Here is a 24,698-nt window from a genome sequence, read left to right on the forward strand (position 1 = left end):
CTGAAGGCAAAGAGGTAGAAGAGACACATATATCGGTACGACACTTTAACATGTAGGGTAGAAAAAAGAAAATTCTCCAAATATTCTTGATTAATTAAATTTAAGAGTACAATAATTCAATTTAATATTAAATAAATATATTTAGATTATATTTATTATATTTTCACACTTTTGAAATGTTCAGAAAAGTCTTTTTTGACCCAAAAACGACTTAAATAAAGGACATAATCGTCGTAGGTGGAAAGTATCCGAGTGACTCGTGTAGTAGTAAACAAATCGTCGTCTCCGGTTGTGGCGCCTCAGAAACGCTGAGAGAAATCGATCAATTTCGTCCGAAAATGTTGTCTGAATGATCGAACTGAAGGTCAACCAAGGTACATCAGTGACCGAAGTTAAATTGGTGAGTAAAAGTTGGCTTAAATGTGTGGGTTTTTATTAGGTTAATTTGGTGAATTAAGAGTGGCGTTTTTGGTCTCTGGGGCGGGGTAGGGGGGCGGCTGAGGTTATGGTTGCCAGTGTCAAGTACCTAACTGTTATTTGAACCGTTATTTGCGTTGTTTTCTTTATTTCCGTTGTTTCGTTATTTCCTAGTTAAAAATTGAATTAGCTAAATTGGAGTTTTTAGGTGAAATAGGGTAAACAACCGAGTGGACTACCTGGACCAGTCTTGCCCGCTCGTTGACCCACCTTCCTGGAAATGTTATTGAACACGAGTCATCGGTCGTGGAAGCAACACCTCCAGACCTCTACTTTCCTCTCGAAATAAGATTTTTCTCCCAAAGTACACAATGTCATAATTTAAGATTAAACAGAGGTTAATGACAATCTAGCCATGCCCGGTGCAAACTTCAAAATTTTGGATGAACTACCTATGGTAAACAACCGCAGACGATCCATCGTCATCATTCTGGACAGGTCTTATTCACTCGATATTTAATTGGTGAAACAAGAATACAATTACAACTCTAAGCATACCATTCAAAAGATTGAAGTTTTGTCAACATATTGTGATATGAAAGCCCCATAAAAACTAAAATAAGCATGTGACGCTCTTCGTAAAATATGTTTTCAAGGCAGTTTTGAAATCCAATATGGCGGCAATCGCATGACTGGCCGTTCTAACCACAGACAATCCACCATCTTTCCCAGCCTATATTAGTGAAAGTATGAAACTTTGGTGATTCTAAAGAATAGTTCTGCACGTCTACTAGGGATTGGGGCGTCCAATGTATTTTGCCATGTTTAGTAGTGGCCCCTGGGGGTTCATTCAGTCGTCCTGAATAAATATTACTAAGAAAATTCTTGTTCAGGAGGTAAAACTGCACAGAAAACCGCAACTGCCATAGGGTAAACAACCGACTTTGTATTTCTACAGAAGCTATCCGCAGTGGCCTAGACTATGGCAATTGATGTTTTCCTATGTTATTTTACTTACTGATCAAGATTTAAAGTAGGGTAAAACATCACAGCAGGCCAAGCAGGTCCACCTACAATCAACACCTAGCCACCCTCCGAAAAAGTACATTATAACGCGTCCTGACACCGAGATGGGCATCAGTCGCGACTTCTTCTTGGTGAAAAACGGAGTTAAAGACCTCTACTCTCCTTTCGAAGTAAGTATTTTCTCCAAAGTTAGAAATTAAGGCCAAATTTTAAGATTTAAACAGAGGGTACTGAAAAGGGTGGCTACGGCAGTGGAAATCTCACCAAAACGCTTTAGAAATTTTTACTTACACTAAAATGTTTCGAAGATTGACGCTATCTTGATGTTTTACGGAGTCGCTTGTGTCAACAAAACTTCCCATTTCATCTGCTAAATCTGCACACCACTTGTACCCATAGACGCTGGGGCACTTTCATCACAACAATCGTTAAACCCACCTCTCACCAGCACTTATTCGTACTTATTCAAGGGGACTACGGCATTCTTTGCGGTGTTTTGCGCTCTTCAATTGTTTATCAGTGTTGTCAATTGGTATGTGTTTACCCTCCAAACTAGGTATAAGACTTACACAAAACTGGGGAAATAAGTGAAATTAGCGTATCTATTTGTGAGTGCTTAGGAAACACGAACAGCATGTGGTTCGAGTGCACTGTGGAGTGAATTAAGACCAAAATGTGTATAATTACAATCAAATAAGCACTGTGGAGTTTCAGTTGTGATGGCAGTAAGGATAAAACCACTGATTACAAGGTAAGAATGAATTCAGTTCCTTCCCCCAACCAAAAACCAACCACCAACCCCGGGAATAACAAGTTTCATACTTTCACTAATATAGGCAACAAAATGTTGTTTTATTGTGCTGATTACAACTGCAATCTTGAGTAAGATCAATAAACGTTACATACATACGCTAACATTGTTCAAATGAGTGCTGGGAAGGCTGGGGAAAGATGGTGGCCGTCACTGATGAGAACCGTCCATGCAAAACGTAGCCGCCATATTGGATTTCAAAACTGCCTTGAAAACATATTATACGAAGAGCTCACATGCTTATTTTAATTCGTATGGGGCTTTCATATATCACAATATGTTGACGAAACTTCAGTCTTTTAAATGGTATGCTTAGAGTTGCAATTGTATTCATGTTTCACCAATTAAATATCTAGTGAATAAGACCCGTCCACCGTGATGAGGGTTGGCCTGTCGTGATATTCTACCCTAATATTTATTCGGACGACTGTAATTAACCCCCAGGGCCAGTACTAAACATGGAGAAATACATTGGACGCCCCATCCCTAGTGGATGTCGTATCCGCGGTTACATTCCTTGCAGTTCGTGCAGAACTATTCCTTAGAATTACCCTGCAAGAAACGTAACCGCGGATACGACATCCACTAGGGATTGGGGCGTCCAATGTATTTCGCCGTGTTTAGTACTGGTCCCTGGGGGTTAATTACAGTTGTCCGAATAAATATTACTTTAAATTCTTGTTCTGTAGGTAAAACTGCATAGAAAAACCGCAACTGCCATAGTCTGGGCAGCTGCGGATAGGTACCCTAAATCTACCACCGACTGGACTGGCCAACTCACTGACTACCGCGTTTGTGGCCACCCACCGAAAAAGTACTTTAACACTTCCTGACACCACAGATGGTCATCACTCATGAGTGTTTAGTGGTGAATGCGATAAGTGTGAAGAAGGCACAATCGGCCTTGTGAAGCATGGCGCACCTTCCAGTGGCGGTGTATCGACTATCGAGTAGTCCGAATCGGTAATTTCCAACTGGTCCGATGATTCCGATTTCAATCTCAAATAAGGTAAGTGCGGGTTTATATTTTTTTTTTTCCTATGCCATTTTTTCTTGCCAGAACATACAAGCTTGCCAAGAATCATTAGAAATGTCGATAAGGCGCGCAGCGCCGTTCGACCGCGCCGAAACTAAATAACGTGTCAAAACATACGTCCACCATCTTGTTTGTATTCGTCCGCCAATTATCTAGCAGATGGTACTCTTGCCTGATGAATCTTCAGGCGCTCCAAAATTTTTACTTAAAACTAAAAATGCTTCGAAGATTGACGCCATCTCGATGTTTGCGTAGTCGCTTGTGTCCACAAACTTCCCATTTCCTATGCTAAATCCGCACACCACTTGTACCCATAGACGCTGGGGCACTTTCATCACAACAATCGTAAACACGACTTTCAACCACTACTTATCCAAGGGAACTATGGCATTCTTTGCGCTCTTCAATTGTTTATTAGTGTGTCAATTGCTATGTGTTTACCCTCCAAACTGGGTATAGAGCGTTACACAAAACCGGGGAAATAAGTGAAACTTCAACGTATCTATTTGTAGTATATATACCATATTACAGCATTTGTTCATGAAACTTACCTGCAGATATATATATATATAGCTGTATTTCTCCGAAGTCCGACAGAATTTCAAACTCCTGGCACACGCAGTGGTCAGCCAGGTGGTTAGTACCCATTCCCCCCACTGGGAGGCGGGTATCAGGAACCATTCCCATCTTCTATTCAGATTTTCTTTGTCGCCCGTAATGTAAACACCTGTTTTCGTCACCGCCGCCTAGGATTTTGAAACTTCATTGCCGCTTAAGTATCCTAATTATCTTTTGATGATTGACTTGGATTTGTGGCTAGGCATACGCTATCATAAATTAATTAAAATTTTTCATTGCATATGATGTCTGAATCTAGTTGGCCTAGTTTCAGACTTTGTTGTCTGCAAGGGGTAAGGTGAGGCTACCGAAACCTTCGGTAGACACTCGCTTAGTTTACATGACGTTTACATGTTTTCTTTGTTGAAAGATCAGTGTAATTAGTGTAATGTTTGACTGATATTCCGAAAGATTCGTATGTACGCAAATTAGAGCGTGATAGAAGTCCAGGATGGTCTTCTCCGATCCCAGTAAACATAGAAGTTAGGATAATGAACCTACTAACCACCTCCTATAGCTTTATAAATTTGCCTAACCCTTTGTGGGTATGGCTTACAGGCCTAGAAGAAGTGTCTGCGAGAGGTAATGCCCTTTCTATTATGGTGGATTACATCAGTAATCTTGGAATCTAAAGTGCTCGCTCTCCCATCAGTGTTGTGAGTGTAGTGATGTTGATTTAGTGCCCCTAGTGTTGTGGAGGGGGCGTCAGATCGGTCCTATAACGCCTCTAGGTCTAGACCTCTGTCGGACTCCCAGGACCAGGGAGGGGGCAAGTCGAAAACCGAAGGAGGGTTACGGGACCCCCCCACCGATCTGGCGTCCCTTCGGCAGGACCTGAAGCCGCTTCCCAGGCTGCCAAAGATCGTGCACGAATCAGAAGGATTGCTTCTCATCCTCCGAGGCGTCCTCCCCGCATGGGTTGGAGCTCTCGGAAGGACTCGCGCCCTTTAAAAAAGAAGCTTTAGAGAAGAGGATGCTTCACGTTCTCTCTCTCTTCAGGAGAGAGCGTCAGAGTACTGATCTGGCGTCCCTTTGGCAGGACTTAATATCGATAAACGTGACAAAGACGCAAGATGTCGCACAGGCGGCCGTCGTCTTTGTCAAGAGAGGAAAAATGTCTATAAGGCAAGACCCTCACGAGGACGCCTTTCGAGACACTCGTCGTTCTATCGCGAGGAAGGAACGTCGGTTACTCTTGTAGCAAGGTTGTTTTTCTTGCTCTCCAAGATGCTCCCCTCCCTCCTCTCCTCATGGCGCTCTGTATACATTATGTGACGTTCGCTTAACTGCGAAACAGAATATTGTTCAAGCTGATAAGCTTGACGTCCGGTCAAGCTGCTTTGCATAGTCAAACAGCTCGCCAAGACGCCTCTCACCCGTCCCTAAGGGACGCTCTGTCAAGCGGCCAGATATGGACTCTGGTTCGCAGCTAGGCTGGACAGACTATCCTAATTTTCGCCAGGAGAAGGGCAAAGCATTCCTCACACCCAAGAACACACAGGCATCCTTTTAAATGCGCTTCTGCAAGTGTCGATGAGCATGACAAAGACGCAAGATGTCGCACAGGCGGCCGTCGTTTTTGTCAAGAGTGGCGAACGTCCTTAAGACTTGTCCTGACGACGATCACCGTACATCGGCTTATGACGCTCGCGCTTCATGAGCGGAGCTCCCCTTGCCAGGAAGCCTCTCAAGTTACTCGTGTTGACGCTTTTGGGTTTCGCCGCGTCACGTCATTCTCTATGACGCTTCTCTTGATGTTCGTCGCTCTCCTCTTCGGGACGCTCTTTAAGACGCTCAAAAGAATGCAATCAGGACACTCGGCAAGCACCTCGCAAGGATGCCTTTCAGAACGTTCGGCGTTCCTTTTTTGAGCACGTTTCTGGAAAATTTTCATTTGCATTTACAAAGACGCAAGATGTCGCACAGGCGGCCACCGTCTTTGTTAGAAGGTAACGAAGGTCCTTAAGGCCCGTCTTGAAGACGATAGCCTTACGTCTTCTTATAGTGCGCACACTTCAGGAGCAGCGTGCGGCTCTCCAGGACGCCTCTCGGGTGGCCTTTCATGCATCAGACGTTCGACAAGATCCTCTCTGAGATGCCGTTCAGAACACTTGGTGTTCTATGCACCAATACGCTCGGCAAGACTCTCAGCGATGGACGTCTCTTGAAGAGCTCAACGTCCTACGCATTGAGATGTGAGGAAGCTTTTGGAGATGCTCGAAGTCCTACACGTAGAGACGCTCACCAGGACGCTCTGGAAGACGCTCGACGTCATAAAACATTGAGACGCTGGCAAGGACGCTCGCCAGGGCGCTTTTTTGGAAGACTCTCGATGTCTTGCACATCTGGACGCTAGCGAGGACGCTTTTGAAGACACTGCATCCTACACGTCGTGACACTCGGCAGAGCACTTGCCAGGACGTTTCTTCAGAACGATAGGGCGTCCTACGCATCAAGACGTTCGGCAGGATTCCTGCAAGAACGCTCGTCAAGAGGATGTTCTTCAGACGCTCCATAGGACGTTCCTTTACAGGAACTTAAAAAAGATTCGGAGTTAGCGGTGAGGCATACCCAGATTTCTTTCTTTTTCGAACCCTCCTTCAGATAGAGGATCCCTTGTTCTCCTCTCTCGCAGTGGGAGTTGTCGAAGAAGAGGAAGGAGTTTGGTCTCGTCAAGATGTCCACTTTGCTTTCTACGAAGGGAGCGTTTAATAGAATCCATGACTTGATGAATTCCAGAATAACTTTAAGCAGATTTCGGTGTCATAAAACGCCTCTTCTGCGTTCGGGACTGCGCTGCCGAAGGGGAACATTAAGGTCCTACCTGCCGTAAACCCAGTCTCTGATCAGGGATCCTGCCCTTTCCTCAATTTCTGCGGGAATCTGGAAGACTATATGCTCGAATTCCTGGATTACATTTTGTCATGTAAGTGGGTTTCCCCCATTAGCAAGATACTAATTGTTTGTCAAGTAAGTGGGTTTCCCCCATTGACAAGATACTAAACGTTTTGTCAAGTAAGTGGGTTTCCCCCATTGACAAGATACTAAACGTTTTGTCAAGTAGTGTGGGGGGACCCCTCATTGACAAAAATAAACTCTGTCTCGTAAATGGGTTAGTTCTCATTGACAAAGATCTTAATAACATTTTATCGCGTAAGCTGATAAGCTCTCATTGACAAAATTCGGAAGAGCTATCATTCATTAGCCAGAGGCTCATCCAGGCAAAAGACTTGTAGACTACGTCCATGAAGTCTTATGTCCATTTACATAAGAAGCTTGAACTGTCCTTTTCGATCCTCGGTTCTCACTTGAGGATCTCCATTCGAATAACAGTAATTCGTTCTCTTGGCAAAGAGAACAAAGACAGTCAATTTTGATTCTCTCTCTCTTCCTCGTCGAGGAAAGAATGTAGTAGAGAATTAGATGTCCAAGTGACTACAATATTTACGTATTTTATCTTTGCGTTATATTACTACTGTATGGTTCAAGTCATATATGCATATCGTAGTTACCTCTACGGATGGCAACTGAAAGGACTGTTGTTCTAAGTGTATTTAATCGGTACTCCCTGCAACCTTCCAGGAGTTTCCGGTGTAAGGACAACGCTAAAAGGTATTTTTACGACAACACCATCTCAAGCTTCTGCATTTAGCGAATTCTGTTTTGTTTAAATATGCCTGCTTTGAGAGTTTCCTTCTGCTTGATAATAATATAAAACCTATTCCTTCGTAGAATGGAGTAGCTGGCAACTCAGGCAGAATAGTGCGAGACGATGAATGAAGGCTGCTGTCACTGTGGATAACGCAGTACCAGCTAGTTCTCTGCCATGCGCGGTCGGTTACGTCTCTCTCTCCTGCGGGAATGACTGACTAACCGTATCTCTGCCCTACAATCACGGACTTTAGCCTCGGGTTGAGAGGATTTCTAGTAATCATGAATGAACACGACTTCCGTTTACTAAGAAATTTTCAACAGAGAAATCTCTTAGACCTGTTCGGTGCTGGTTACCACACTGTAACAGAATTCTGTACGAGTCTACCGCGGCATAGCACTATAATAATGCTCTCCTGCTTATGCAAAGTGCAGCCTTATTAGGGAAGGAAGCATGCTTAGTGAGGGAATGGATGAGTCTGCTGGGGACCATTTCCTTGCTGGAGAAGCTTGTTTCCCTGAATGGACTGCAATTCAGACCTCTACAGTTTTTCCTACCGGAGAACTGAAATAACATCAAAGATCTAGAAATAATTCTGAACATCTCTCAGTGGGTTGAGGATCACCTCAGGTGATAGCGAGAGGGTGCCAGGCATCCGGACAGAGGTACAGATGTCCTGGCACATAATCTAAAAGAATTGGAAGCAATTTGGTTGGCTCTCCAGTTCCTAGAAGAGCGAGTTTTGGGCCGAGTGGTCCAGATCATCTCAGATAATTCCGCAGCTCTCTCATATCCCAAGAAGAGAGAGATGGTTATGGGCATAGGCACGGAACGTAACGATCCTCAAGAGGTTCGTTACACGATTGCAGCACGTCCGTGCGGATCTTCTCGATTGACGACAGCAACTACTGACGTCTGAGTAATCCTCGCTTAGAAGTATGTCGAGAGTGGTGGGGACTCTGGGGACGTCCTTTCGTAGATTTCTTCGCAATATTGAAGATGAAGAAGCTTCCTCTAGGTTGCTCCCTTATTTTCGATCCGAGAGCGGTAGCAATAGACGCCATCCTATAGTATGGAATGGGGATAGTTGGTTAGTCTCTTTTCCCCTATTCAAACGCTTAGGAAATATAATAAGATAATTGCTGGCGTCAGAGGGAGCGAGAAAGACGCTGATCGCCCCATGTTGGCCTTCGAGAGGCTGGATTCACAGAGGTCACGTCCTTCATAGAGCACTTTCCAAGGACCCTTCCCGAGAGAATCGGTCTTCTCTAACAGCCTCACTTCGAGAGTTACCTAAAACCTCTCCGCTCTGAGTCTTAATGCGTTCAGACTGTCGAGAAGTGAGAGGATCTTCAAGATTAATGGCAAGTCTCATTGCCAAGGCAAAGCAGTGCTGCCTATCTTGAAGTGTACCAATCGGAGTGGGCCGTTTCTGGAGATAGTGCAGGAGGAATGACTGTTCCTCCACCTTGACCTCTGTGAATTACTTTACCGTCTTCCCTTTCCGTCTGAAGTATGGGATAAGCTAGCAGTCCCAACTATTGTAGAATACGGAAATATGTTGTTGACGGCCTCTAGGCTCAGAGATTAGGATCTGTCAAACAACAAAGCCCTTCACGATCTTTCAGGTCTTTGGAAATCTTGAAATTGTCTAGATCGAAGCTTCCGCCATGGTGGAACTTAGACGTAGTCTGAAGTTCCTGATGTCAAAGCATTTCGAACCTCTCCTTTCTGTAAACTTAATGCACGTGACCAGAAAGGCTAATTTTCTAACCACTCTAGCTACGGCAAAGAGGGTTAGTGAGGTTTTAGCCATCATCAGAGGTTTTTGGCTTTAGAGGACATAGTGCGGTGTGTCCTCTAAACCTTACGTTCTTGCTAAGAATGAAAACCCTTCTAACCCTTGGCTCAGAAGCCTGGAGGTCAAGGGGATGGCACAAATTATTGGGCAAGAGCCACAGAGAGTCCTGTGCCCTGTCGGGGCTCTCAAGTTTTATCTTGATAAAACTAAAGTCGAGGTCATTCGGACAATCTGTGGTGTTTCGTAAAAAGACCAGACTTGCCCATGTCGAAGAACGCCTTGGCGTTATGGTTAAGGAGTTCTTTCAAAGAGGCTCATCCGTCATGTTTGAACAAAGATTTGAAATCTTTTAAACTGAATGCTCACGAGGTGAGGGCGCGGCCTCGGAAGCATTTCAACAGAGCATGACACTCAGTAACATCCTGAGTGCCACGTTTTAGCGAAGCAACTCTTTGTTCGCTTCACACTCCCAGGCGGGATGTGAAGACGGCATATGAGAACTGCGAGTCGCTAGGGCCATACGTTTCCACAGACATAATCTTGGGGGCAAGAAGTACCACTCATCCTATCCTGTAGAAAATGGTTTAGGAAGAGCTGTTAATTTTAGTTGTTGGGTCGCCTCCAATAGCGGACTTCTCAATTCTTAAGCCTTAGTTAAAACATCCTTAACTTTGGCTAGGTTGGTCAGGTGGTAATATATTACTTCTTAGCCCTCATGGTATGGTCAATATGATCTAGTCACATTGTGGTCACGCTCCCGTTGACAGATCATCTAGACACTCCAGCTATACAGGTCACTACCTTGCTGGAGACTCTAGTAAAGCAAAAGCCGACTTGGGTGACAGTAATCACGAAGTCAGCTATGCTAACAGGTGGAACCAAGATGTCAATCATCTGCATGTAATTTGTTTCCTAAAATTCCTTCTATTCTGTCCCTTCCCACCTCCAATGGTGGGGATTCAGCTATACTATATATATATCTGACAGGTAAGTTTCATGAATAAAATGTTATTGTCATGATACAATAAAGTTTGTTCATACTTACCTGGCAGATATATATAATTAAGTACCCACCCACCTCCCCTCAGGGGACAGTGGCATTAGAAAATCTGAATAGAAGATGGGAATGGTTCCTGATACCTGCCTCCCAGCGGCGGGAATGGGTACTAACCACCACCTGGCCGACCACTGCGTGTGCCGGGAGTTTTGAAATTCTGTCGGACTTCGGAGAATACAGCTATATATATCTGCCAGGTAAGTATGAACAAACTTTATTGTATCATGACAATAACATTTTTCATCCAAGACACTTATAACACTAGGTTCATAAATAGAAAAATACATTTTTCACCCGAGACACTTATAACACTAGGTTCATAAAAGAAGCCATACTGGAGAGAAGCAGTTATTGTGCAAGGAGTGTGCAAAAGCAGCCTCCCGGAGATGTCAACTCACAGTTCATGAGAGAATTCATACGGGAGAGAAGCCTTACACATGAATGGCTTCTCTCCTGTATGAATTCTCAGATGATTTGTAAAATCACTTGTAAAGAAAAATGCTCACCCACATTTCTTGCTCGTGAGTGGCTTCTCTCCTGTATAGGTGGAGTGAATTGGCATTAGTAATAATTTCGATGATTTCTGGCTTATTTTCTCCTGTACAGATTGTGCTTGTTTTCTGTTCATGCATTATATAATGTACAACAAGCAAGAGATGAATGCATTAGGCTGTATAGGTAAGAGTTTATGGAAACCTAATGTTTCGGTTATGCATGACCATGTAACCTATATGTTAGCCTGGCTGTTGAGGCACGAGTATGGTTTTCTTGATGTAAAGGTAATGAATGATCTGGTGAGAAGATGAAAATTTTGTGAAGTATCGGAAGGTGCTAGAGGCTGGATGTTTATGTTGACAGTTTGTTAGCTTTATTTAAGTAACACTTACCCAGTAATTACTAAGCTAAGAGTTTCTACTTGACGGCAGTTTGAATTTTGAAATCAGCGGTAGCGGTTCTTTTGTTTTGAAGTAGGTGACGGGAACCCCGCCCACTTTCTGGGTTGGAGAGAGGAACAACTCGGCAAAGCACTTAATTTGTTTCTGCCACTTGTTAGATCCGCACCTGATGTTAACTAAGCTGCTGCTGGTTTGGATTTTTTGATTTTCCCATTGGTGAAACATTTTTGGTTGCTGTTTGGCATTATTGTTGACTTTTTCCTTATTTGTGTCAATCAATTAAATATTATTTAAACTATTTTGCTAGGTTAGATGTCCGACTCTCAGCACATTTAGTTTTCACGATTGCAGCAAAGGCTGTAAGACTTGGGTGACTACGATTCTCCCACTCTTTGTGCAGATTCCAGAGGACAGATTTGTAATATTAGTTTGACCTGTGAAGAGTAGAAGGACTGAACAGAACGGAAATGGAAAAGTTTTATCATCCCATTTAGCGTATCATGTCCTATGAAGAAAAGGTCAGTTAGGGATCTGTCTCCTCAGCTGCCCTCTGAGAGGTGAATGGAACCTTCATTGAGCCCTCAACCTTCCTGCAGCAAGTGGGATAGTCCCAAGTGTTTTCCTACCCTGGATCGACAAGACAGCCAAACACTTGGCTTCTTACCAGAAACTTTATTCTACGGACTTAAAGTGCCCTGTTTTAGACGAACGTCTTTATTCTACGGACTTAAAGTGCCCTGTTTTAGACGAACGTTTGTGCATCCGCCGAAGCACCCTGATTCGGCCAAACATTCGGATAGTTTGGAGCTCTCTGTCTTGGCCGATCGCTCCTGTTCTGCTTTTCGTTATATGGAGAGGAGCACCCGGCAGTGCCCTAAATTGCCCAGGCACCCTGATGTAGACAGATACCCTGTTAGGACCTAGCAGCCTGAAGCTGCTGAGTGGCCTGGTAAGCACCCTAAAGTGAATGTGGACCCTTCGTTGATGCCTTTGCAACCTTAACTGAATATTTTACTTCTGCTTCAGAAACCTTCTCATTCAGCGCCGCCTATGGATCCAAACTTATCACCCGTATCTTCGGATGAAGAGGACTCACATTAAGCCGAGAAATCCGACAACGTGTAACGCCTTGTCCTATTTTTTGTTGGAACATTTCTCACCATTTTTCTCTCCTGCTTCTTCGTCTCCTGCGTTGTCTCTTATGATGAATAACCAGCCACTGGACTCTGCTAGACCTCCGAAGATGGTGCTCTCATCGTCATCGAAGAAAGCCTTGTGAGAGATGGAGAATTGAATTTCAGAGAAGAGAGAGCAGGGAGAGGCCTGCTTTAGCATTCCGCCTTCTCGTCTCGCTCGACATGTTACTGGTCTTACGTAAAGGGAGAAGCTCCTTCCCTGGGTGTGGCTGCCTCCTCCCAGGGAGACTCGCCAAGGTTGGTGGATGCGGGTCATAAGGTCAGCTCCTACTTCTACTAAGGTTTTCTTCTCATCCATGGAAATGGACCAACTGCTTAAGAGCCTTTTTAAGAAAATTCAAAACCCAGCAATTCTGGAGGATTGTGTGTCAGAGTTGCGTAATTTTCTCTCTTGCACCAACAAAGTAGTAAGGGATGGGTCACAAGCGATGGCCGGTCTGTACACAATGGGAGTACTTAAAAAGAGAGAAATGTGGGTATCCTTCACTTATAAGGATGTGATAACTTGGCAGAAATCTGCACTTCTGTTTTTGCCTCTAAATAAGAAGTACTTATTCCCACAGGAGATGGTAAATGAGATTGCTTCTCACTTACATAAAAAATCTACGCAGGGCTTGTTGACTCAATCGACTAAACGTAAGGATTGGCGTTCCACCTCCACGAAATCCTCATCTCCCCTTCAACCATGCCCTTTTTGTCATGTCAGTCAGAGGGGTACAACTAGATTCACTTCAAAGGTGATTAAGAAGTCGCCTCTTGCAAGTGAGGGCCATGTCCTCCATGCGTCAGTAGGAGCCAAGCTTTATTCCTTTTGGGAGGAATGGGGCAGGAGAAGAGCGAACAATAAGCAGTGAGTGTTCTGAGGGATGGGTATTGGATCCCCTTCAAGGAGAGGCCTCCCTTGTCCAACATTTCCGTCGTCTTGACGGCTTACTTTGTCGGCTCAGAAAGACATTTGGCTCCTGCAAAGGAAGTTTCTTCGCTCATCAGCAAGGGAGACAAAAAGAGGAGGCTTCTACAACCGTCTCTGTTGTGTCGAAAGTGTCATGGGGTTGGATGTAAGTGCTTTAAATGTACAGGCAGTCCCCGGGTGACGACGGGTTCGGCTTACGACATTCCGAGGTTAAGGCGCTTTTCAATTATATTCATCAGAAATTATTTCCAGGGTTACGACGCCTACAACACTGATCTGGCAGATGAAATATGACACCAAAAAATGCAAGATAATCAATATTTGAAGGTTTTTTTGATGAAAAATGCAATAAGAATGCAGTTTACATACTTTTCAATGCACCCAAAGCATTAAAAGTAAGGTTTTCTTTGAACATTTTCTAGCATAGATAAAGATTTACACTTGCACTTCTTACCTCTAGTATCATCTGATCTCGTAGGTGACATATGGAATATGTAAATACACAGTTGTATAAAAGAAATTATCAAAACTTTATTACATGTAAGTCTTTCAAGCAAACTAAGAGTAAGGAATTTGTGCATGCCAAATGTCTCATTGTTTTGATTAACTTGGTAGAGACTTCTCAAGTGGAATTTTTGAAAAAATATATTTTCAAGTTTAATTTAAAAAGACATATTAGACTTCACACATTTTCTTTCATTACTAAGAATTATTCTCACTAAAACAAAGGAGATATGGCATAATTTTTGCTGTCTTGAAGTTGTAAACAAACATTGCGTCACCCCTTCGGCCGCACAATGAACTAATGGAGGCTGAATCAAGCCAGAATTCCTAGACCACAGAATGCCGACTTTAAGAGTTTCAACTGTATAGCTTTTCTCTACTAAGTATTATCATTTTATGTTTGTTTTTCTTGCTCTCTCTCTGCACGTTGCCATCCTAACTCAGAGTTGTCGTAAAACAGGTATGTCGTTGAATGAGGAGTACCTGTATTTCTTTGCAATTTTCTTTGTAAAATTACATTTGCAACCAACATACCATCGTAAAAGACAAGAACAAAAAACAACAGCAACCCCTCTGTATATTTACGAGCAAATTTACAAAGAGACGTCGTGAGAGAGAGAGAGAGAGAGACGCAGAACATTCCCCCTTTAAGTCGCGAGCACTACTGAAGTCCTGAGACACCCACACTCGTGATCTTAGTCAGTATATGAGTTGCCATAAGTAAATTTATGGACTATAAAAGTATTGGCACCTTTCTCCTTCCCAATTCTTTCCAAATCAATGGCGTCTAATATTGTTTAACTACAGGATCAATCCGTCCACCACGCTAAACCTGTTATTATTGCTCTCGAGGATCAATCTGTCCTTTTAAGTATTAATTGTCCTAGACCAATGACTGAGACAGGCATAGCTTTTGCAGGTACTGTAGGTAGTAGGGCACTCATTAGAGCCATGCTGTCGAGCACAGGACTGGCATACAGTAGCTGGTGCCACAGTTGGTTCTTCTTACCCTTTTTGTTGACAGAAACGGTGCACAACTAGCACAACTTCTGCCTAAGTTAGGTGGGGGACTTAGGCAGAAGTTGTGCTCTTAGGTGCATCATATGACAGACAGGTCGTGACAACATCTTGTAATGAGGAGGTGCTGTCCAACGAGATTATTTCCTACACTAATTCTGCATCTTGGATGCCCATCAAAATGATAATTTTCAGCTGGGTCTCCTTGCATGTATCTGTGTTCCCTGGGCTCAAATCGAATTCCTCTGCAATGTTTCGAAGCCTTATGTAGAAATCTGCAAAAGATTCTCCCTCCATCTGTTTGCAACTAAGCAATTCCCTGTGTCGAAGAGCTTCATTGCTTCAGCCCTTCATGCAAGACTGCAAGGCATCCAACACTTCGCCTGCAGACTTATCTGTGGAAGGTGAGAACTGCAAGTATGCTGCAACACGTGTTGAGTTTCAAGGGCCAAGCACATCTGCAACTGGATCATCTGTTTTTCCCTGGGAAGCTTGAAAAGATCAACCGTAATGGCATAATCATCCCACTGGCATCTCCATTCCCTAAACATTTGGAATGTTGTATCAGCCTTAAGCAGGGAAGCTGCTCACGCTGTCGCTTTTTGTGGCAAAGAAAGAGAAGGTTGATTGGAGGAAGAAGCACCCATCTCTGTACCTGGTATGGGGTTATCAGAGCAGAAGGGTCGGGCAGACGAGAGCACGTGGATAAGGGCTGTAAATCTTGCATTTTCCTCCTCTCTGCGCATATTTTCTTCCCATCTGGGTAACTCCTCTCTTGTGCTTTTCTGTCTTCATCTTCCCGTCTTCTTTGCTCTCTTCTTTCTTCATCTTCGCGATGTCTTTTCTCTTCTTGTTTGGGTGGTGGGGAGGGGCTGGTAGTGAGGCCGAAGGATTAGGGTGGATAGGAGGAGGAGTGTGGTGTTGTCCTGGCTGACTCCTCTCCCGTGGTGTTCCCACCGCGGGCATACACTCCCACACTACTGGCTTCTAGTAATCCTTGGTCTGTGGTGTCTTTTGGGTGACCTACAAAGTTTTCTAGCTCATCCATTACGTGCAATATGCAATGAATGACACGCAAGAAAATATTAAAAGATTCCTCTTTTTAAAATAGTTTAAATAAGAGTTACTGGATCAGCGAGTGAGTGTGTGTATTACGTATTTGTGTGTGTGCTGAATAATTGTCATAGCGACAAACAGTCAGTAACCCAGAAGTAATGAAGGAGACCGGATGTATGGGTATGCACTCTCACGTAGGACAGCAGCAAGGGTATTGCATTACACAGAAGTTCGTGAAATGCACAAAAGGGACACAAGAATGGCAAGACACTTTGCACATTTCATTCATTAACCACTGATCACTATACACTTGCAGCACAATAAATCCACAATGGCACGTTGGATGAAGGCAGCAAACAGACGATAGTTTTGATGGTTAATGGCACCGGAAGACATACTTGCAGAAAAATCCTCTTGAATAAAACTTTCACAGTTCACTGCACCATGTGTGTGATTGATGCATCCTTATCACTAAAGGTTGGGGATGAAGAAAACACAGAGTTCTATACATTCAACTTCCCTGTCAGATATAAACTTAGCTATAGACTCCGTCGTCCCAACAGAAATTCAAATTTCGCGGCACACGCTACAGGTAGGTCAGGTGATCTACCATCCTGCCGCTGGGTGGCAGGAATAGGAACCATTCCCGTTTTCTAATCAGATTTTCTCTGTCGCCGGTACTGTCAACATTGTTGTGGGTACCTCCTGACAGGATTCTTTTTTCATCGCAATTCATTGTATTGGCATACGCTATCGTGGACTGTTTTCTTGATATCGCTTTTGGATTGTTCTATGATGTCTGACTCGAGTGTTGTTGTGAGAGTGTGTGTGAATGAGGGCTGCAGGGTGAGGATGCCGAAGGCTTCGGTAGATCCTCACACTGTATGCAGGCGTTGTAGAAAGTATGAATGTTCTTTTGCTAACACTTGTAAAGAATGCGAGTTTGAGTGCTGAAGAATGGAAGGATCTTACTTCTTATATGAAGAAGCTAGAAAAGGATAGGCTGAGGAAGGCTTCCAAAAGCCGTATTAGATCTAGGTCTAGCGAACTAGTATCTAGCTTTGTAGCTTCTCCTGCTCATGCATTGATTAATCCTTCTCCCTTTGTATCTGCCCCTTCACCCATTGCAACTCCTACAGATTCAGCTTCGGAGATTGCAGATCTGAAGGCTACCCTTCAAAGAATGCAGGTCAAAATGGCGGCATTAGAAGGTAAGAGTGTTTGTGATGTAACAGTGGACAGTGATGTGAGTGTCCCCAGTGTTGTCTGATCGGCTCTACAACGCTCCCAGGTCTAGACCTCTTCCAAGCTCCCTGGCCCAGAGGAGAAGGAATGTCGAAAGCCGTAAGGAGGTTGTAGAGGTTCCCCACCGGTCAGGCGTCCCTTCGGCAGGTTCTGTTACGCCTCAGACTGCCAGGGATCGCTATAGAAAAAGCGTCCTTCGTGAGTGCTTCTCGTCTTCAGAGTCGCCTTCACCTAGACGCGGGTGGAAAGACACAGATCTTTCTCGCCCCTTGAAGAGGAGCTGGATAGCGCCTGCTCTTGATTCGAGTCCCGAGCGCTTCCCAGAAGAAGCTCCTTCGGTAATCAAGAGAGCCTTTTTGACTCCCGTTGCTGTAAGGGAGCCCCGTGCGCCTTCCAGATCGCCCTCCCCTCCTTCTGACAAGGACAGGGATGCGGTTACTACTCAGATCCTACTGAAAATGCAGGAACAGATCTCCTCCCTAGTTAGAGTTCTCTCCAAGAAACCTCCTCGTAGGAAGGATACCACCCTTCCTATCAATAGGTCCGCTGCGCGCTCAGAGAGAGGTTCCTCCCTCCAAGCAAGAGGCACCAGAGTTCCGATCTCCTGTTCCGCATTCTTCCTTGAGGAGTGGAGTTGTGTCCGAGCTTCCTGAGAATGTTCCACCTTCTCCCAAGCAACTAACTCCTAGAGATGAGTGGTCTTCTTCAGGAAAGAAAGTCTGGAACTGGAAAATGGACTGGTCCCTTGGGGTTATGGCTAAGAAGTCTCAAAGACTCGGTGGGTCTCAGCCCAGAAGTGCTTCATAGCATTCTGGCCTGTATTGATAAGGCAGTCCAGGATGGCTCTGGAGAAGTGACTTCCCTCTTTGGAGCGGGGATATTGAAAAAGAGAGCGGTGTTTGGCTCTTTTTTGACCAAGGCTGTTTCTCCTTCACAGAGAACTGCTTTGCTGTTCGCTCCTTTATCAGAGCATCTGTTCCCTTCTTAGTTAGTGAAGGAGATTTCTCACTCACTAACTGAGAAGGCGACCCAGGACCTCCTTGTCCAGTCGGCAAAGAAGAGCAGAACGGTTACTACGGCTGCTAAGAAAGTTTCTCGTCCGTATCAGCCGCCCTTTCGTGGAGGTCCTACGACACGACCCCCCTTCAAAAGGAAGAGTACCGATAAACGAGGGAAAATGACGTGCAGAACCTCCAAACACCGGTGGGCGCCAGGCTCCTGGAATACGTGGAAGCCTGGGCCATGAGAGGAGCCGACCCCTGGTCGATGTCGGTTCTGAGGAAGGGATATCTCATCCCCTTCAAGGACAGACCTCCCCTGACTTCAACTCCTCGGGAACTGTCCGCTCGTTACAAAGACCCTGTGCTGAGAAATACGCTCCTTCATGTGGTAGAGCAAATGTGGAACAAGGGGGCCATCGAGCTGGTGCTAGATCCCCACTCCCCGGGATTTTACAACCGCCTTTTTCTAGTCCCGAAGGCTTCGGGGGGGTGGAGACCGGTTCTAGATGTAAGTGCTTTGAATCGGTTTGTAGAAAAGGAGAAGTTCCGCATGGAAACTTCTGCATCAGTTCTGTCTGCCCAACGTCCAGGAGATTGGATGGTCCCCCTGGACTTACAAGATGCCTACTTCCATGTTCCCATTCATCCTTCGTTGAAGAAGTACCTTCATTTTGTAATAAAGGAAAAGATTTATCAGTTCAGGGCCTTGTGTTTCGGCCTGTCCACAGCTTCTCAGGTTTTTACGAACCTGATGAAGAACATAGCGAAGTGGCTTCATTTAAAGGGAATAAACATCTCCCTTTACTTGGACAACTGGCTGATCAGGGCCAGATCGGAGAACCAGTGTTTGGAGGACCTGAAATCGACTTTAGACATGATTCGATCGCTAGGATTACTCGTCAACCTCGAGAAGTCTCAGATGATCCCCAGCCAGAACCTGGTTTATCTGGGGATTCAGATGGATTCGCGGAGTTTTCGAGTTTTTATACATTCAACTTCCCTGCCAGATATATACTTAGCTATAGACTCCGTCGTCTCCGACAGAATTTCAAATTTCGCGGCACACGCTACCGGTAGGTCAGGTGATCTACCGCCCTGCCCTGGGTGGCAGGACTAGGAACCATTCCCGTTTTCTAATCAGAATTCTTCTGTCGCCCGGGCCATCAACATTGTTGTTGGTTCCTCTCGATTGGTTTTTCTTTTTTCACCGGCAATTGATCTTCTTGACCGACTTTTGGTGACGTATCTGGATTGTTGGATTGGCATACGCTTTTGTGGACTGTTTTGTGGACTTGATTTTGGATTTTTCTTTAAAATGTCTGACTCTGGAATGGTTGTGAGACGTTGTGTGAATGTAGGCTGTAAGGTGAGGTTGCCGAAAGCTTCGGTAGACCCTCACACGGTATGCAAGGGTTTTTTTTTGCAGGGAGTATGAATGTTCTTTTACTAATACTTGCAAGGAATGTGAGAATTTGAGTGAGAACAAATGGAAGAATCTAACTAATTATTTAAAAAAAGTTAGAGAGAGAAAGAGTGAGGAAGGCTTCTTATAGAAGTTTTTTGAAGTAGTTCTAGATCTGAACTAGTTCCTAGCTTGGGATCTTCCCCAAGGGTAAGTATTGCTACTTCTCCTTCCATTGCAGCCCCTTCTCCTATTGCAGAACCTTTAGATTCAGCGAAAGAACTTGCGGATCTAAAAGCAGCCTTCAAGTTGATGGAAAACAAAATGGCTCGCCAACAAGGCAACTAAGGCAAGGTGATTATTCCAATGTTGGACAGTGATATGAGTGTCCCCAGTGTAGTGGAGGGGGCATCTGGTCGGCTCAGCAACGCTCCTAGGTCTAGATCTCTTCCAAGCTCACATGCCCAGAGAGGAAGGAATGTCGAAAACCGAAAGGAGGTTGTGGAGAACCCCCAACCGATCAGGTGTCCCTTCGGCAGTTTCTGTGACACCCCAGACTGCCAAGGATCGCTATTGTAAAAGCGTCCTGCGTGAGTGTTTTTCGTCGTCGGGATCTTCATCTCCGAGACGTGATTGGAGGGATTCTGATCGATCTCGGCCACTCAAGAGGAGTTGGAAGGCTCCGACTATTGATTCGAGCCCAGAAAACTTCCCTGAGGAGTCTCCTTCGGGAGTGAAGAAGGCAAGAAGAGCCATTCTTTCAACCAGAGTGAGAAGGAGGCAGGAGGTGGAGGCTATGGACTCCTCCCCTCCTCCTTCCCCTCCTCCCGAAGAGGATAAAGAGGAGGTGACGAAGAGATTCATGATGGCGATGCAAGAGCAGATCTCGTCTTTTGTAGGAGTTCTGTCAAAGGAACCTCCTAGAAGGAAAGACTCTTCCCTTCCGATCAAAAGATCCTCCAGGCGTATGGAGGTATCTGCCGCCAGGATCGATACTCCTACTCGAGGTGAGGTTTCCTGTACGAACCTGGATGAACCTTTCAGACGTCTGGCACCGGCCAGGAGTGAGGAGTCACCCAGGAGGCAGGAGCCAAGAGCCAGGAGTGAGGAGTCAACCAGGAGGCAGGAGCCAAGAGCCAGGAGTGTGGAGGCATCCAGGCAGGAGGCAGGAGGCAAGAGCCAGGAGGCAAGAGGCAGGAGTCAGGAGTCAAGAGGCAGGAGCCAGGAGCCAAGAGGCAGGAGCCAGGAGGCAGGAGCCAGGAGTCCGGAGTCAGGAGGCAGGAGGCAGGAGTCAGGAGCCAGGAGGCAAGAGTCAAGAGCCAGGAGGCAGGAGTCGGAGACTCGTTCCTGGAATTTATGACTCTTCTCCAAATAGGAGTTCCTCTCCTTCAGATCGTAGGAGGTCTTGGAAGTACTCTCCCTCCAAACGTGAACTTTCTCCTTCGTCTGACCGAGGTTTAGACGATTTGTCTGATGACGAACCTCCTGCAAATGAGGGACTCTCGAGTTATAAGGTCTTAGCCTCATTATTGCTGCAAGAGTTTGGAGACTCTCTTAGTCCGGCGGCTCCTCCTTCTCCTCGTTCTCTCTTTTCGAGCTCGGCTACGGCAAAATCTTCGGCCTTTCTGAAAATGAAACCTGCAATTTCGATGAAGAAGGCACTCCATTCTTTAGATTCTTGGATGGACAAGAAGAAAGAGTTAGGAAAGACGGTATTCTGCATGCCTCCTTCCAAACTACATGGAAAGAGAGGTATTTGGTATGGAACAGGAGACTATGGGTCTTTCTCTGCCTGCCTCTGCAGATGCGGACTTTTCCAACTTAGTGGAGGCCTCTAGACGTCACTCCTTAGGATCGGTCAGAGCGACATGGAACACTTCGGAGTTGAACCATTTTCTAAAGGGACTTTTTGTCACTTTAGAGGTGTTCAACTTTCTGGATTGGTCACTCGGAGTTCTGGCCAACAAATCTAAAGATCCGGAGTTTCTTAAAAACCCAGAGATTCTCCATAGCGTCCTGTCTTGCATGGACAAGGCAGTACAGGACGGTTCGGGAGAAGTGGCGTCCCTTTTTGGTGCTGGTCTCCTGAAAAAGAGATCAGTATATGGATCCTTATTATCAAAAGGGGTTTCTCCGAGCCAGAGGACTGCTTTATTGTTCGCCCCCCTATCGGATCATCTGTTTCCTTCTCAGTTAGTGAAGGATATATCTCGCTCGCTAACTGAGAAGGCGACACAGGACCTACTAACACAAACGTCAAGAAAGGACGCCCTGTAGTGTCGGCGATTAAGAAGGACTCTCGTCCTCCTCAGCAGCCCTTTCGTGGAGGTACAGCGGCGCGTCCCCCTGCCAGAAAGAAGAGCTCTGACAAGAGAGGAAGGTCTTCCTTTAGGCCTTTCAAGAAAACCAAATGACTTATTGCTCCTTCAAGCACCAGTGGGCGCCAGACTCCTGAACTTTGCAGGAGTATGGGCAAAAAGGGGAGCCGACCCTTGGTCAGTGTCGGTCCTAAAGAAGGGATATGTAATCCCCTTCGAGAACAGCCCTCCCCTAACATCTACGCCTCGGGGAACTGTCAGCGAGTACAGAGACCCTGTAATGAGAAAGACTCTCCTTCAAATGGTGGAACAAATGTGGGAAAAGGAGGCCATCGAACTTGTGCAGGATCCACACTCCCCAGGATTTTACAATCGCCTTTTTCTAGTACCAAAGGCATCGGGGGGGTGGAGACCAGTTCTGGACGTAAGCGCTCTGAACGCTTTGTTCAGAAAAAGAAGTTTCGCATGGAAAAACGTCCGCTTCAGTAATGTCGGCTCTTCGTCCAGGAGATTGGATGGTCTCTCTGGACTTGCAAGACGCATATTTCCACGTTCCAATTCACCATTTGTCAAAGAAATATCTTCGTTTTGTAATAGGAGACAAGATTTTTCAATTCAGGGCTCTGTGCTTCGGTCTGTCTACAGCTCCGCAAGTATTCACCAACCTGATGGCGAATGTGGCAAGATGGCTTCACCTAGAGGGAATAAACATCTCCCTCTACTTGGACGACTGGCTGATCAGGGCCAAGTCAGAGATTCAGTGCTTGGAGGACTTGTCAGTAACAAGGAACATGATAGAATCGCTGGGATTACTCGTCAACCTCGAGAAGTCGCAGCTGATCCCCAGCCAGAGCTTGGTCTATCTGGGGATTCAGATGGATTCTCGGGGTTTTCGAGTATATCCTTCGCGAGAAAGAATCACTCGAGGTTTGTCGAAAATCTCGAGCTTCTTAGAGAGAAAGAACAGTTCAGCGAGGGATTATCTGAGCCTTTTAGGGACCCTGTCCTCACTAGAAAAGTTCTTCTCTCTGGGGAGGCTTCACCTTCGCCCTCTTCAGTTTTTCCTGAAAGGGGTGTGGAGTTGGAAGACGGGACAACTCTCGGACATCTTCCAACTTCCACAAGAAGTAAAAAGATCATTTGAAGTGGTGGATCCTTCCTCTTCAAAAGAACGAAGGCGTATCGCTTGCCCTGCAGAACCCAGACCAAGTGTTATATGCCGACGCTTCGGAGTCGGGATGGGGAGCGACGCTAGGAGCGGAGGGAGGTGTCAGGCACCTGGACAAAAGGAACAGGGTGTCCTGACACATCAATTGCAAGGAACTAGTGGCCATACACCTAGCCTTAAAGTTCTTCGAAGAGATAGTCAGAGGCGGGGTGATACAGATAAACTCGGACAACACCACGGCTCTGGCTTACATACGCAAGCAAGGAGGCACGCACTCTTTCTCTCTATCAGTTAACAAGACACCTGTTACCTGGACGGAAGAAAGAGGCATAACTCTCCTCACAAGATTTGTTCAAGGGATCAAGAATGTGAGAGCGGACAGACTGAGCAGGAGGAATCAGGTCCTTCCCACAGAATGGACTCTACACGAAGAAGTGTGTCGAAGTCTTTGGTCCCTGTGGGGGAGACCTCACATAGACCTGTTTGCGACGTTCCTCTCCAAAAGAATAGAGATATTTTGCTCTCTAGTGGAAGATCCGAGAGCCTTCGCAATAGACGCGTTTCTCCTGGATTGGTCGGGTGTGGACGCATACGCCTTTCCCCGTTCAAGATCCTGGGGAAGTGCTCAGTAAGTTCGTAGCTTCGAAGAACACGAAGTTGACACTAATAGCCCCATTTTGGCCAGCCCAGGAATGGTTCACGGAGGTACTGGAGTGGATAGTGGACTTCCCCAGATCTCTTCCAAACAGACCAGATCTACTCAGACAACCCCACTTCGAGAGGTTTCATCTCAACCTCCCAGGTCTCGCTCTGACTGCCTTTCGACTATCGAAAGACTTGTCAGAGCGAGGGGCTTTTCTCCAGGGAGAGAGGAATGTGAGAGCAGACAGACTGAGCAGGAGGAACCAGGGCCTTCCCACAGAGTGGACCCTCCACTCAGAAGTTTGTCAAAGACTTTGGTCTCTGGGAGGCCTCACATAGACCTGTTTGCCACGTTCCTCTCCAAGAGGATAGACATCTTCTGCTCATCAGTAGAGGATCCGAGAGCATTCTCTGTCGACGCCCTTCTACTAGATTGGTCGGGCCTCGATGCATACGCCTTTCCCCCATTCAAGATTCTGGGCGAAGTGCTCAGGAAATTCGTGGCCTCAGAGGGGATGAGGTTGACACTAGTAGCCCCATTTTGGCCAGCTCAAGATTTGGTTCACAGAGGTACTGGAGTGGACGGTGGGACCCTTCCCCAGATCTCTTCCAAACAGGAAGCAGATCTGCTCAGACAACTCCATCTTCGAGAGGTATCATCAAAACCTCCCCACTCTTGCTCTGACTGCCTTTCGACTATCGAAAGACTCGTCAGAGCGAGGGGCTTTTCTCGAAAAGCTGCAAGCTTTATCGCTAGAGACGCAGACCTTCGACTATGCGAGTCTATCAATCGAAGTGGGAAGTCTTTAGGAGATATTGTAAATCAAAGAAACTGTCCTCTTCCAATACCTCTGTGACCAACATTGCAGATTTCCTTCTTTTCCTGAGGGAGGAATCGCACCTTTCTGTATCCACAATCAAA

General features: G+C 45.6%; 1 protein-coding gene across 2 annotated transcripts in view; it reads left to right on the plus strand.

Annotated features, from left to right (window-relative positions):
- Positions 1 to 265: 265 nt before the first annotated feature.
- LOC135211964 (gastrula zinc finger protein XlCGF57.1-like) overlaps positions 266 to 24,698 on the plus strand; it is a 54,020-nt gene continuing 29,587 nt past the window's right edge. Inside the window, exons 1-2 of one of the 2 annotated variants that reach the window (XM_064245218.1) lie at positions 266 to 400; positions 11,025 to 11,096. The gene's annotated coding sequence lies outside the window, so the exon portion shown is untranslated. The remainder of the gene's footprint in view (positions 401 to 11,024; positions 11,097 to 24,698) is intronic. The other variant, XM_064245217.1, reaches the window with a different exon arrangement.

The sequence above is a fragment of the Macrobrachium nipponense genome, chromosome 40 (assembly GCF_015104395.2).
Source record: "Macrobrachium nipponense isolate FS-2020 chromosome 40, ASM1510439v2, whole genome shotgun sequence".
Classification (NCBI taxonomy): Eukaryota; Metazoa; Arthropoda; class Malacostraca; order Decapoda; family Palaemonidae; genus Macrobrachium; species Macrobrachium nipponense.